This window comes from Aphis gossypii, chromosome X, assembly GCF_020184175.1.
Source record: "Aphis gossypii isolate Hap1 chromosome X, ASM2018417v2, whole genome shotgun sequence".
NCBI classification, from domain to species: Eukaryota; Metazoa; Arthropoda; class Insecta; order Hemiptera; family Aphididae; genus Aphis; species Aphis gossypii.
In genome coordinates, this window is record NC_065533.1 from 5366873 (window position 1) to 5381437 (window position 14565).

At 34.7% G+C, this 14565-nt stretch overlaps 1 protein-coding gene across 1 annotated transcript in view; it reads right to left on the reverse strand.

Moving 5' to 3' along the window:
• Positions 1-14565, reverse strand: part of LOC114128162 (ephrin-B1) — a 236810-nt gene that overhangs the window by 198714 nt on the left and 23531 nt on the right. The gene's annotated exons all lie outside the window — the stretch shown is intronic.

The window sequence follows — 14565 nt, forward strand, 5'->3', positions numbered from 1 at the left end:
CCTATATAATATATTTATATATTATATCTATTATATGTCTACATATATATACAAGGTGCGGGCGAACCGTTTGGCAAGTTTTTAATTTCCTTTAATACTCAGTCGGCCGTTACTTTGTAAAAATTACGGGAGAAAAAAAATAGAAGAAAAAAACGCTCGTCGTATAAAATATAAATACTTTTGAAATTAAATTCCGAAACGGCAGTTTGAGCGCGCGTGCCAGCAGCGAGGGGAAGTTATAAAATCGTGAATGTGTAGTGTATATCATATTATATGTACATTATACGTGAGGACGAGTCTTAATTAATTTATGCGCTGTCGCCGATGACGATTATGGCGTGTGTGTGAGTGTGCGTGCGCGTTCGCGAGTTTGTATAGATACGAATGCAATTGTGCACCGACCGACGTCATTACCATAATTCGAAATTAGTGCCGACAACCCTCACGAAACGCGCGCGCGCACCAGCTGCCAGTACGATACATTGAGTTTACAGTGTATAATGTATACAGTATGTACGCATACAACCGGTTACATGAACACCCCTGTGAGAGCATCTGCCACAGAAAAAGGTATATAAATATGTATTAATCATTAGGCGCGTATTAATTTTTTTTTCATAACATTATTTCCTCGATTATGCGAGACAAATGGAAAAAATTCCCTCCTCACGACTATTCGACGCACTGTATTGTACTATATATGCGCACTCAAACGGGCGATAGTGTATGTTAATTCGACGGTACTACAACAAATTTTACCTGAAAACATACCGGGCCATGTATACGAATTTATGCGCATAAATTATCACTGCAAGGCGAGCGCCAACAAAGCCGCGACTATGATTTTCGGGTCTCCGACCGACGTTCCTACGGTTTTAGCGCTCGGAAATATGCAATCCACCCCCTTGTAGACCCTTAATGCATGCGGCAAGTACACGGATGTTTATCTTTAAATCGGGCCTCCTAAAACTACTAACGTGCTACAGAGGGTCTTCATATAATGGTGGCAGTGCGTAGTAGTCTGCCAGTTATTATATGTATATGGTTATACTGCAGCAGGGTGCTCGGTACACGGTATTGTAGGTATATAGTACACAATAAGCCAGTGGTGACCAACACGTAGATACGTTTTGGTGTATTTTATGAACTCTCGCAACAGCGTTTGCCTTTAGATAATATTATTTAAAATACTCCACGTTAAACTACTTACTGGCATATATATGTAAATCGTTTGGACGCATTGCGAGTTATAAAGTTGTATATTTACTTTCCGAGTACTTACATGCTCTGGCGAAAGGAAAAAATTATATATGTTTCGTCTCGTTTTTGTGAGTGTATATTATGCGTCACGAGCTCCCTCGCCCCTCTATACCCCTGCAATAAACCAACCCCGTGTCTACGCATGTATAGGATAATATGCAACATACTGCGTACACGGTATTGGTACCTATACAATATATTATTATATTATATAAAATGAGAATAGTAAAACGATTTTACGTAACATGGGTTACGCCGAAATTCGCTAACCCATCACAATATATCGTATTATTGAAGTGTTTCACAGTCCTGGGCCACGATCGAACCCCTGTTTAAAAAAATTTATCGACATATAATTCGATAAGTACCGCACCGCGCGACGCAGCCCCAACCCTTTTCGGCCGATCCCTCGCGGTCTCCTCCCGTAGTAATGGTATCACCAGTGGAAGAGCGAGACGCAATATATGTATATATATGTAGTGTACGTACATTAATCGTATGTATAACAATATTATATACACGTATATAAACGTCGGTGCACGCAGTCGACCGACATATGATATTTTAATGTTATACGCGCACAACTCTAAAATATAATTTAATAATATACGCGTTATTATTATATTATACTATTGTATAGTATTTCGGACGGATATTTTTTTCTCCCCGTGCGTTCTGGCACTCTAAAAACGCATCGTAATTCGATTTATTCTAAACCGTCGAGCCGATATTTTACACCAGCCGCTGTAATACTGTTTCGTTAAAGTCGACCAGAAACGGCGAACAACGAACGTTAAGCACCTATATACAATAATATGTAGGTAACGACAAACTGCGTATAATAAACGCGCGAAACGGCCGTCGCCGACCGTATTTTACTACGATATTGTTATATTATAGGTACGTGGACGGAACGTATTATATACACGAGTTGGTGAATATTTAGTCGCAGTACTATAGGTAGGTTTATAACGTCCCGACAACACGCGTGAAATCACTGCGAACATATTGCAAGCTAATAACATACCGTTAATATACGTACATGTAATTACACACACACACACACACACACAATACAATCTAATATTGTTTTGTTGGAACTTGAGAGTAAAAAATTTGCCTAGACGAAACTACCGACGAGTCTATAATATATAATACATACGTATGTATATATGCGTGTACGTTGTCCGAGTTGAGTTCGTGGTCTGTACGTCGAAAAACGCGGTACAACCGGTTTTGAAATATTTTTACAAGACCGATTTACAGTACACGTGTGCGAGCGTATATACGGATATGTCGTATATATATATATATATAATATAATACGTGTACATATTGTGCAGTGCGTGTAAACGCGAAAAAATTCCACGTTAAAAACCGCGTGTGCACGATCGGTCTTAAAAAAAAAAATAGACGGCAAGGCTGCTGCGGCGTGCGAAACGCGTATAAGTATTGTAAAAGACCGTTGAAAATGAAAAACGCACGCGGGGGCGACCGTATATACGAAACTGCCAATTAAATTAATATTACTGGTCTCGAAAAAATATGGCGACAATACGGGCAGAGCAGTATTTATGTACAGTACATATTATAATATTACATGATAAGTTTAGGTAGCGCCCCGTTCAAACGAGACTTGTAAGAATAATAATTTAAAAATAATGTTATGTTTATGTATTTATTTATATCGTATTACAACCGATGTCGATCGGTATATTAATATTTAATTTAAAAGCGACGAGTACCTCTGTGTGGACGAAGGAACTGTTTTATGGGCACATAAAGATTTTAGAATCGTAAACGGCGCGGCGTAGAGATCTAACCTATACTGTCGGACGAGAATGCATGAAAAACGTTGGACCGATTATTATTTATTCGTATGGGAGGATAACGAAATATCGTCGTTAAAAAAATAACAGAAACAGAAATAAACCACAATTCGTCGTTTATACTGGTATATTCACATAATATACTGCGGTGACACTGTATAGTATAATATTATGTAATATATGCCTACTTTATTATAGTCGGCCATAAACTACGATGTGCTGGAGCAGCAATATAATATATTATAATATAGTGTAGCGTGTGTCCGGTATTTTGCGTGTCAGCCACGGTTAAGATGAGTATACTCATATATATACCTATATATTTCACGGGATTGAAAGTAATGCGGGTGACGCGAGGGAATATTTTGATGTATATATTATTATTATTATTATTATTACACCGCGAAATTGATGATTATCATGAAAATATCCGGCCGGTCGCTGTATTGCCGTGATTTCGTCCTTTATCATACCGATGTAGACGAATCGTCCTCCTCAGATTTCGCTAATCGCTTGGGAGAGGGCATTAATAATACCTACGTCGTTATTGAGCTTTTGGCCGATTTTAATATAAATTACCCCAATGGTATACTTAACTGAGATTATAATATACTGTGTGTATAATTTATAAATATATTGATCTAGTAATACTATAGACTAGTATGTAACGGTACCAGGTATATAAATATTTAAAAACGATTGAGGATTTAAAATTAAAAAAAGTTCACGACGAACGTGTTAACAATAATAATAATATAAAAAAACACTTCACACAATCTTTATTCTCTGCTATACCACTAGGTACACACATAGTACGTGTATAAAATACGTGCATAAACAACGAAATTATACTTACTAAAATTTGATACGGCAAAATAATTATCTACATCTAACCTTCAACAGTCTGCAGACGTGGGTTAAACACAATATCTAATTTCTACTTATCAAAATAAAATAAAATTCACGACTGTTTTCTCAAACCCATACTAGGAAAATTCTCAAAACCAAAATTAACATTTATAATCACTGCTTAAACGTATATATTTTTTAATGATATTCAACTTTGAAGCTTTGCCGAAAAAAAAGTTACACATAAAGGTCAATTAGGTATTTAAATAAAATATCTCCATAATTATAAACATAACAAACATAACTAATTTTTCACACTAATCTATATATATTTTTATTTATTTTATTTGTATTTGTCACTAGTACCTATAGCCAAACTACACCAATCGAAATTCAAAAGCTGCATTAAAAACCATATAAAACACGAATACCCCATACCCCATACCAACCATATTCACGTTCAACCAGCTGTATACTACATACCAATAATGAACTAAAATAAAAATAATAACTACGAGATTTTAGTATTTATGACTGTAAAATTGTCTAGATTAAAATTTAAAAATTTAAGTTGACATTGAATACGATAAGTTTGATTTCATTATAGGTACCGAAAACAAAAATACTTGCAGTTTTTGGTACGTACCAAATTCATCACAATGAGTCCTAAAACTATGATTGGCGGGACTATTGAAGTCCACTCAAAGCGGACGTGCCGACGCGACGATCTTCTTAACACTTATACAAGACCTAATCTATATGGATGGCACACACCGCAGTCATCATCATCATCATTCTACAGTCAACACATACGGCAGCGAAATGGCGGCATAGTGTAAAATATTGTATAAAATTGTGGCTTATTGAATTTTTTTTCTTTCAAACACAACGCTGCGGTGATGATATTTCCGCGGACAATATTTCAGAACTTTATACAGCTCGCCAAACGTTTGGCACGTGAACGTGATAATAGATTGGAGGGGGTAATTTATATTTTATACGGCACAAGTGGACGACAATGAGATGAAAATTCACTACACGTCCGTCTCTAATATTGACGTAATGTATTTTTAACGAATCGTAAACGCGACTGGTGTATAATGTACGCTGTCTGTTGTGTACAAAATATAATATTATACCTAATGTAACGTGCGATGGCGTTATAATATCATAGTGGAGTCAACGTCGAACGGACTAACACAATTATAATATAATACATCATAATATTCATAATACATATTATACAACGACAATTTAATAATAATAATATTATACAATACGCGATTATTGCAACCGACACGGCCGGCGTATTAAACATGTTCGAGTATACAACGAAAATTTAAGACACCGATTCATGAGTGTCCTTATATATAAATACGCATTTATATATTATATTACTAGTAATAAAACTGATACTATTAAATGTATATCTATATAGGTAGTAGTTATATTTGTATAGTACCTATATAGTATTACTAGTCTGAACATGTACTTGTAAGAAATCTAGCAGTCCCTAACTTTCCCATAAATACCCCGAGACGTCTTAAACGCAAATAGTGTCGTGACATTCATATACATATATATATACTGACATAAAATCCAATAATCTTGAAAAAAAAATGTTAATTCAAACTAGATATTTTCATTATTGCAGGGTAAACGATTCCATCAAACGAATCAAGTATACAGTAGAAAAATAATATGCTCGAATCAATCCTACAGATTGTAAAAATCTTCTAGAAGTATATAAATAAAAAACAGTATAGAATGGAAGTGCATTAATACGCAATACAGTAGGTATATAAATAGCAATATTTCTGAGTCAGGTGTGTGATGTGCGTGTTTTCGAATATTAATCCACACACGTTTTCGTCGTTTGTTGTTTTTTCCGCATAATAACGATATAATAGTAATAAATATAATATGATACATATTATAACGACCGAACGGCAGTCTTTATATACGCGGCGCGAGATCGCACGCAGACGCCAAGACGGAGCGACGCGAGAGGCAGATGAGTGATGGGTGGCGGGACGGGGAGGCGGTATACTCCGAGACAATCTATCGCATACCAATTTGTGCAGTAAGACATGTGTATAACGCGATGTGTGTGTGTGTGTGTGCACCATATAATAACTTATGGCGCGGTCGGGGGCCCGAAATCGCTCCAGGACGAGCGAGGAAGCGGAACGTGCTCGAGTGGAAAAAAAATCGCGCGGGTGCGCGCCCGGTCCCGGACACTTCACGAGGGGTCTAGTCTTCGTACATAATAAAACGCCGACGTAACGCCAATATCTTCTGTATTATAATATTATATATATATATATTATTATATGTACACTGCACAGAGCTGCACACGCACACGAAGACGACTGCGGCGCGTACATCGCATTGTTATTTATATTTGTCACCCCTCAAAGCCAAACGGATGCGACGGCCGCACGTTCGAGCGCGCGCACGTCGCACACTACTCGTAACACAATGTTATATGTATAGTGCATTATGTAGAAGACAGTGTGCAAAAAAAAAAAAAAGGAAAATATCGAGAAAATCACATTACATAACGATAACGACAAAACGTTATATTATTATTTTATATATTTTACAACTACACACATGGACGACGGACAAAGGCCGATTTATAAATCGTTATAGGGATTACAATCCTGAAATGGTTCAAATACGACCTTCTGTTATAATAAATAATATCGCTATTTATTATATAACAATATCATTATTTATAGCTTAAAATCGAAAGTGGAAGAAATCGGATGGCGTTTATGATACTTACACACGTGTTCGCCGCTGTATAGTGTATAGTGTTTTGTTATAATATAATATACTTACATATACAATACATTATATACCGGATTACATTCTATTGACAGTGAATACTCGTTAAAGTAAAATATATCATAGCGTTTTTGGAAATATTTTGCTCACATAATTCGAACCCTTAAGTCATTACAAAATAAAATGTTTGAAAAGAAAATAATATATTATTCAATTTTTTGTGTTAATGTATAAAATAGCGAACAAATACTTTTTTGAGAATTTTTAACAAGTAAATAGTTGAATGTCGTGTCCAGAATTTTTCGAGGGGAGGAGGGGTCCAAAACCTGTATAATGTATATTGAATATTTACTGCATTTAGGTTTTGACATTTGGATAAAAATAAGACAAAAAAAGATCTAATCTTTTAAACGTGTTTGTCACAATCTATTGGACGACGGTATTTTATTATAATAATATTTTTAATTTAAACAAATATAATATTGTTGTTAATTATCGCCGACCGTCGAAGCTTCGACCAGCATCGATAGTGATCGTTGTCGATCAATATCAATATTTTATTGAACACTATAATGATATTTGCAAATTATACTATAAATTATAATACAAAACAGTTAATAGCACAGTTAGGTACCTATAGTTAATAATATATCTGTGGTCAATAATAATAAATTGGAGTTTTAGCCATTTATGACTGAAAATATTTATGTTGGTATTAAAAATAAATAGTTATTTTAAACATTTGTAAACTATTTAAGAAATTTCCGGGGGGCGGTCCAGATCCCTTAGATACGGTCTTGAGGTAGTTACAACTTTTAAGAATTTTTTTAAAGTCAATACGGAAAAATGTTATGTTTTATTATTTGATAATGACTTTTAATTAAGTAGGTATGAGAAATATTTAAAAAAAAACGTTAATTAATACTTTTCGATATAACGAGTGTTTACTGTAAAAGAATCACTATATGTAATATATGTAGAAAAATTCGACAGCGGCGGCGACGAAATACGTTTGTGTTTAATTAAAACCGCCAGATAGGACGGGCATGGTTATAATAAACATATTATAATATATATACAGTGTATAAGTTTTATAATAATATATTATATCTGTCGACGGCGGCCCAGTCTCGATTTGCATAATATACAGCCACAATTAGTCAAATCGACTTTAGGTCGGGTGCGGGGACAACCGAAAAAAACAGACAATAATTACTACGACCATCGGGCCGGACCAAGTCGTCGCCGCTCATTGCCTATTCATATACGACGAAGACGATATTATTTTCGATAAGCACGTCCACATTCTATACCAACGTCTCGCATAAATCGGTCTCCGATAGACATCGCGGTTTGGATATTATTATTATTTCGGGTTTTGCTCCCTTCTTGCGTATATTATTCATTTGCTATAGCTGGTCGGCGGTCGTCCAGACGTTGACGCGAAGATAAGGGGTACGTATGTGGTGTATAATATTATGTTAACTATATAAAGACGACACTTTATGATTATATGGTCGGCGGTGGTTAATTATTACATTTCAACTGATCGGAAACGTGTTTGGTCTCCGGTGGCAGTATAATAATATAATATACTATATAAGACGTAAATGATATCATATGCACTCATCAGCGTAATAACAAGAAAAAAACAGAAAAAGTGAGATAAAACAACGTTCACCAAGCCCCTAAAAATTCCAAACAGTAGTCGGGGCTCGCGATCGGGTCACGAGAGATAGATACGGATAAAAAAACATCGGTTACGCTCTTGTTTGATAGTATAATCGAATTGTTGTATACATCGATACTACTACAACGTGATTTAATATACATATATACGATGGCGACGATAATGAGTACACCACAATGATGGTGGCCTTCGGTAAATATTGATAGGTGATAAGTGATAACAAATAATATTCCATTACAATCAGTTTTGTTGTCGTTTTTACAGCGTAACGACTCGATCCACTCGAAACCAACTAACAAAGTCTCTATTACTGCTGCAGAGGACGATATAATAATTATTCGGGTATATCTATAAAATAATAAATACGAATTTTAAATTTTAAGTTATTTTAAATGTATTACTCGCGATAAGTATACCATTCAATCATTTTGACTGATGTCTGATACCCAACAATAAAAAATATGATTTAAATAAAATATCTCAAACATAAAATACATAAAAATCGATCAGAGATTGTTTGTACTGCGGTAGTACAAGTGTACATCAAGTAAACGTATCCACAGATAATTGTTATTTTTTTTTCAAAACTCCGTCCAGTAAGTGCCCATTTGGCATTTTGACCTAATGTTCGCCACGCCACTGAAACACAAGCATGCGTATAACGCTTGAAGAGACAGCGACCACATAATAATATTATTAAAACGGTTTCTCGGCTGGTGCACTGAAATTTTTTTTTGTTTTTATTATATTGTTCGCATAGTACAAATTCGTCGAGTTTACGAGCGCTTCTACCTATATAATACCAATATAGGTATACACAGCCGACGTCTTCGCCGCCGCCGACGACGAATAGAGACCGGACGCGACAAAGTCTCGGAAAAATCGCGTTACGATAATAATATATAAGTATAGGCACCACGGGTATTATACGCGTTTAACAGACACACGACTGCAGTTATTATTACTATACGAGCATAAGCGAGTGTGTACGTTACGCTACGTTATTATAATGGGCGTGTGTGGCATCTCCGACCGTACATTATTACGTGTTGTCCATAATATATAATATATATTTTATACATTTATACGTATAGTGCGCGGAGTGTGTTTAACAGCCCGGCGGCGGCCCGTTTAGGACCGTCGGTGCAGGCCACCGGTAAGTCTTTCGCTCCATTGTTCTATCCGATGCGTACCACGCATTAAATGCCACCGACTCGGGCGTTATTGCGTCGCATTCTGTCCACTATTTCCGCGGCATCTTTCCGTCTCGTTGCGGCGTTCGTTCATGTCGTTGTTATACCCTCAACCATCACCACTGCAGGTTTTCAAGATCCGTCTAAAACATTCTATAATATACGCTCGCAACGTATCATGTGTCTCCGTCACTGCACATCAGCAATCCTTACCATTCCTATAGATGTGTAATATTTCGCTCAAAGTTGCGAGTCTGAGGATATCGGTTCAGCGCGGTCCGGCAGTCCAGATATGAGATACAAAATGCGCGTGTGCGTCTATATAACTTATGTTCGATATTTTAACAGACAAGTGCAACCGCAAACATCTTCTTCTCGTCGATATTAACGATATTACCGGTGTGAGTATTCGCGGAGATACCTAAACTCCACAAATCAAAAAAGTAGTTCTATGTTTTATAGTATTAGAGTGGAACTAACTAAAAAAAATAATTTACTCGTATTATTATCACGCCAAAACTCGTCCTATCACATCACATCGTAAATGTATGCAGTTATACTTATAAAAATTAATTTTACTTTACTTCTTAAACGTACCTATATCCGTAATGCTACAATCATTCAATTATTAATGTGCGGTTATATTGAGATTTATGAAGTATAATAATATTGAAGTATGCGGTTAGAATTTAAAAAATATATTGCTTCAGGGTGTAATCCACATATTATATATATATATATTATAATATTGGTATTACAAATTGAAATTTTTTTATATTCATTAATTTATTTAACTATTAACCCATTTTTAATTGTACAATTTGTATACATAGGTAAAAAACAAAGACTATTATTGATAGCAAAATTAAATAAAAACAATTTAATTCAGAGAACGTTTTTAACATTTATTATTCTCGTACTAACTCTTTCTAATGAAAAATATTGCCGTCCCGCATCATTTTAGTAAGGTAAATTTTTTTTTGTTATTTTAATAATATGTGGGCACCTTAACATTTTATTAAGATGACATATTTATTGAAAATAATTTAAATTATTCAACACACAATTCTCGCGTTTTAACCACAACGAGATGAGGCGGTTGTGTCCGTCGCTCTCACCGTAGTATGTCCACCACAGCGGTGCATAAATTGCACAATACTAGTAATAACTACTTGTATGCACAAATTGAGTTATATTATAATCCATACGTTCCTGCAGAACGGTAACTATACACACACACACACACACACACACACACACACATATACTGTTTTAAATAGGTAGGTGGTATATTATTAACAATGTTGTGTGTGTGTTTGTATTTTTTCCCCATTTCTTACTCGTTGTATCGCAACAGTTTAATTTACACGTTATTTTATTGCCCAGTCGCGTACTGGTTTGTCCGGTCGCCGTCTATTATAATTATAATAATATACTGCCGGTATGTGCGGCGCGAACCTATATAATATATATGTGCGCGGCAGCTAGCGCACACGCCGCAACGGAAAACGTTAATACGCGCTCGCGTATATTATTATTACCTATGTAGGCGCGGTAGAGTTCGCGACGATGAATTTTCAAACTTTTCTACAAACCTGCGAAAGCCTGATTATATCCCGTCAAACGCACTCCGACAATAACGTACCGTATCATACCATACCTATTAGGTACTATAGGCCTGGATTTAGGTTTGTGGAGAACATGATCGATTTTGTCAAACTCCAAGGTGGTAAATATTTTACACATATACTATCAAGCATCATGTGCATGAGGAGTAATTCAATGGGCTATAGTAGTCTTTATACTGATATAAAATACTTTTTATTTAAATAGATCATGTTTTGATGACTTGATGATGATAATGACTATCAAATAGAATATTTGGACATCAATACGAATCAAGGGGTTGTTGCACTGTTTTTATTAGCAATATACTATCCAGATATTTCGGACTAAAATATTGTGTTGGCTATCATAATTGTTTTTTATCTATGTGTCAGCGGCTTAAATCATAATTTATTTTTAAGAATAGCAAAATAAAATTTTAAATATTATGCGATTTGTTATACATATAGTGTAAGTAGTGTAACAGAGGATACGAAAATACTACTGTGAAGGACTGAAGCCGGCCCATTGCTCTCCTATCTTAAATTAGTTCAATTCAATACCGAGTGATGGATAGGTTATAAGCTTATTAATTATTATACATGTTATTCACCCAGAGTCGTATGTACGATATTGTTAATATTATTGTGACGCGAGTATAATAATCATAATAAAATATTGTAGTATTGTGCAGCGCGAGCGAGTTGTAACGCAAGCACCGATGCACGGCCGCGTCATAGGACGTGCATGCGCCTGTAATATGCACTGTGCAGCAGCAGCGAAATGACTCGAGGCGACACGAATTCGAAACGCATTCCATTACACAAAACGCTTACACTGCGCTGGTACATTAACGATATGCGGACCGAGCACTGGCTGCAGTCGTCAAATGATTCAGTCGTCACTGCGCGTTATAAATTTGGTTTAGCATAGTATATACTTATTATAATACACAGATACTATATTATCGTGTAATAGAGTGATATTATTACAGTATTGTTATCGTGTTGTATATAGATTACATATATATTATATAGGAAGGTGGTGGTATTTTTCTTAACACTCATCGCGAACGACGACGATTTTGAATGGATTTACGCGCGGCAAAACTTTGCAAGTCGGTTACAACTTACAAAGTTTTCGAATAAACGACCGTAACCATAACAAATATTTAAATGGCTGCAGAAGGCATCATTATTATTATTATTATTATTATTATTATCAATATTATAATTACCGTAGGTACATCATACACGTGAATTAATTCTAGGAATACTATCCTGCAGATTTCCAAAAACCGAAAATCCCGTTAATATTATGAAAAATATACATTTCACAATTTTTTTAATTTAATTAATGCATAATTTTATTATTATTTAAAACAACTTGAATCATTTCGCAGTGTCTGGGAAGTAAATTAAATCAAATTGGAAATTCTCGAAATATAAATATAAATCGGGTTAGTAATGAAAACGTATATGAATCCCTCAATATAATTGGAAATTTTTATCCTCCAGTCAATCCTATATATTTATGGGAAAACCTATTTGCAATGGACATACGGTGCTGGCTAAAGTAAACCCATTTGCGTTAACATTCGAAACAATTAACAGTTTTTATTTATCTTTACGTCGTAAGTGTAAAAAATAATACAGACAAGTGATTTACATAATATACAGATAATGAGGAAAACCGAAAAGGCGACGGACCGACCAGAACACCGCAAAAATACGTGTCATTAAATTTCTTTTTTAATATTTTTATACTTTTTTTATTAGCTACATGATTTATGTAAGAACGAGTTTAATATTGCTTTGGCTGCCGCGTTATCGCCTCATCTACTGATTCTTCAAACGGAAAAAAGTCTAATTTTGTACCTCGTATTAAGGAACAATTGACATCCGAATTAGTACATAATATGTACACAACAGTCTTTATTGTACATGGTATACAATTATATACCATATACATTGAATTTGCAAAAAGTTAAATCAGGTATTTTCGTGTGTGTATTTATAAATATGTGTATGAATTGATTTAAAAATACAAAATATTCATAGTGGTTTGTATCCCAAAAGCCTGTCAGCTTGCACCATATTATATGGAGGTGATTTATATGTAAATAAAATATATAAAAATATCTAAGCTATCGCCTCATCTGCGGCATGGCACGATGATAGTGTCGGGTTTCAATTGCTTTAATAATTATTCGAGTAATTATTGCCGTCAAACTTAAATGCGTGCGTGTTCGTGTTCACAATATGTAGTGCCACTACGGTGGTATTCGCTGGTACTTAAATTTATTTGAGACGTAGGCAGGTATGTAAGTACTTTATATTATATTATATATTATGTGCATATAATACATATTACAGAAATGAATGAAGCATCTACTTCGTGTCTATACTGCATGTTATTTATGTTACGTTATAAAATTATATTATATAGAGTATTGTAAAATATGTTAACGAATCACATTATAAAAACTACTTGCGTTTTAAAATAACACATATGGCCGTTACGCTGTATCGTCTCGGGACGATGTCGCCATGCAGTCTTCGCTCAATTATAATAATATAGTATCATCGTTGTTGCAGTTAGTGTATATATATAAATATAAGTACACAGGTAGTTACACTCAATTTATTTTCCACGCAATAGAAATGCGTTTCATGACTCGAAACGCCGTGTTGTCCGAAAGGTGATATTGTTGTTTATAATACTGCATGTTTTAAAGAAAAGACCAACATAATGGAACTCAAAGAAATAAAACTTTTTACTCATCCTAGGGGACTCGGTCGTATTGTTGTTTCGTTTTTGGGCTAAAATACATATTTTAAGTGACCAACTTTAAAATAAAAAAAAAAAATTAACAGGAAATGTTTTACGGGGATCAAAGTTCAAATTGTTGTGATATTTATGGACAAGAACGTGCAGAGTTGTAAAAGAAGTTTTCCAGACGGTGTTCTTTTTCTTATAATAGATGTAAAGCCTACAGATAGGTCAGATATGGCCTCTTTTTTCTTTCATTCTTTCTATACACACAACACACGACCGCTAAGAAAAACTAGTCACTGCGGAATAACATACACACACATATATATAAGTAGATACACGCGATAACATCTTCAGACCTATTGCGTTTATATAGGTGTAAGCTTAAAATCGATATAATATAATATCTAATGTCATCTAAAAAAAATGTGAAGGTGATTACGCAATGAGTTGAAAAATGTGAGAATTTATTATTTATTTATTTTTTTGTTTTGTTTAACTGTTTACGTATTATATATTTATAAGTATTTATATATAATATGTATACACACATACAGATCGAGAGTATCGA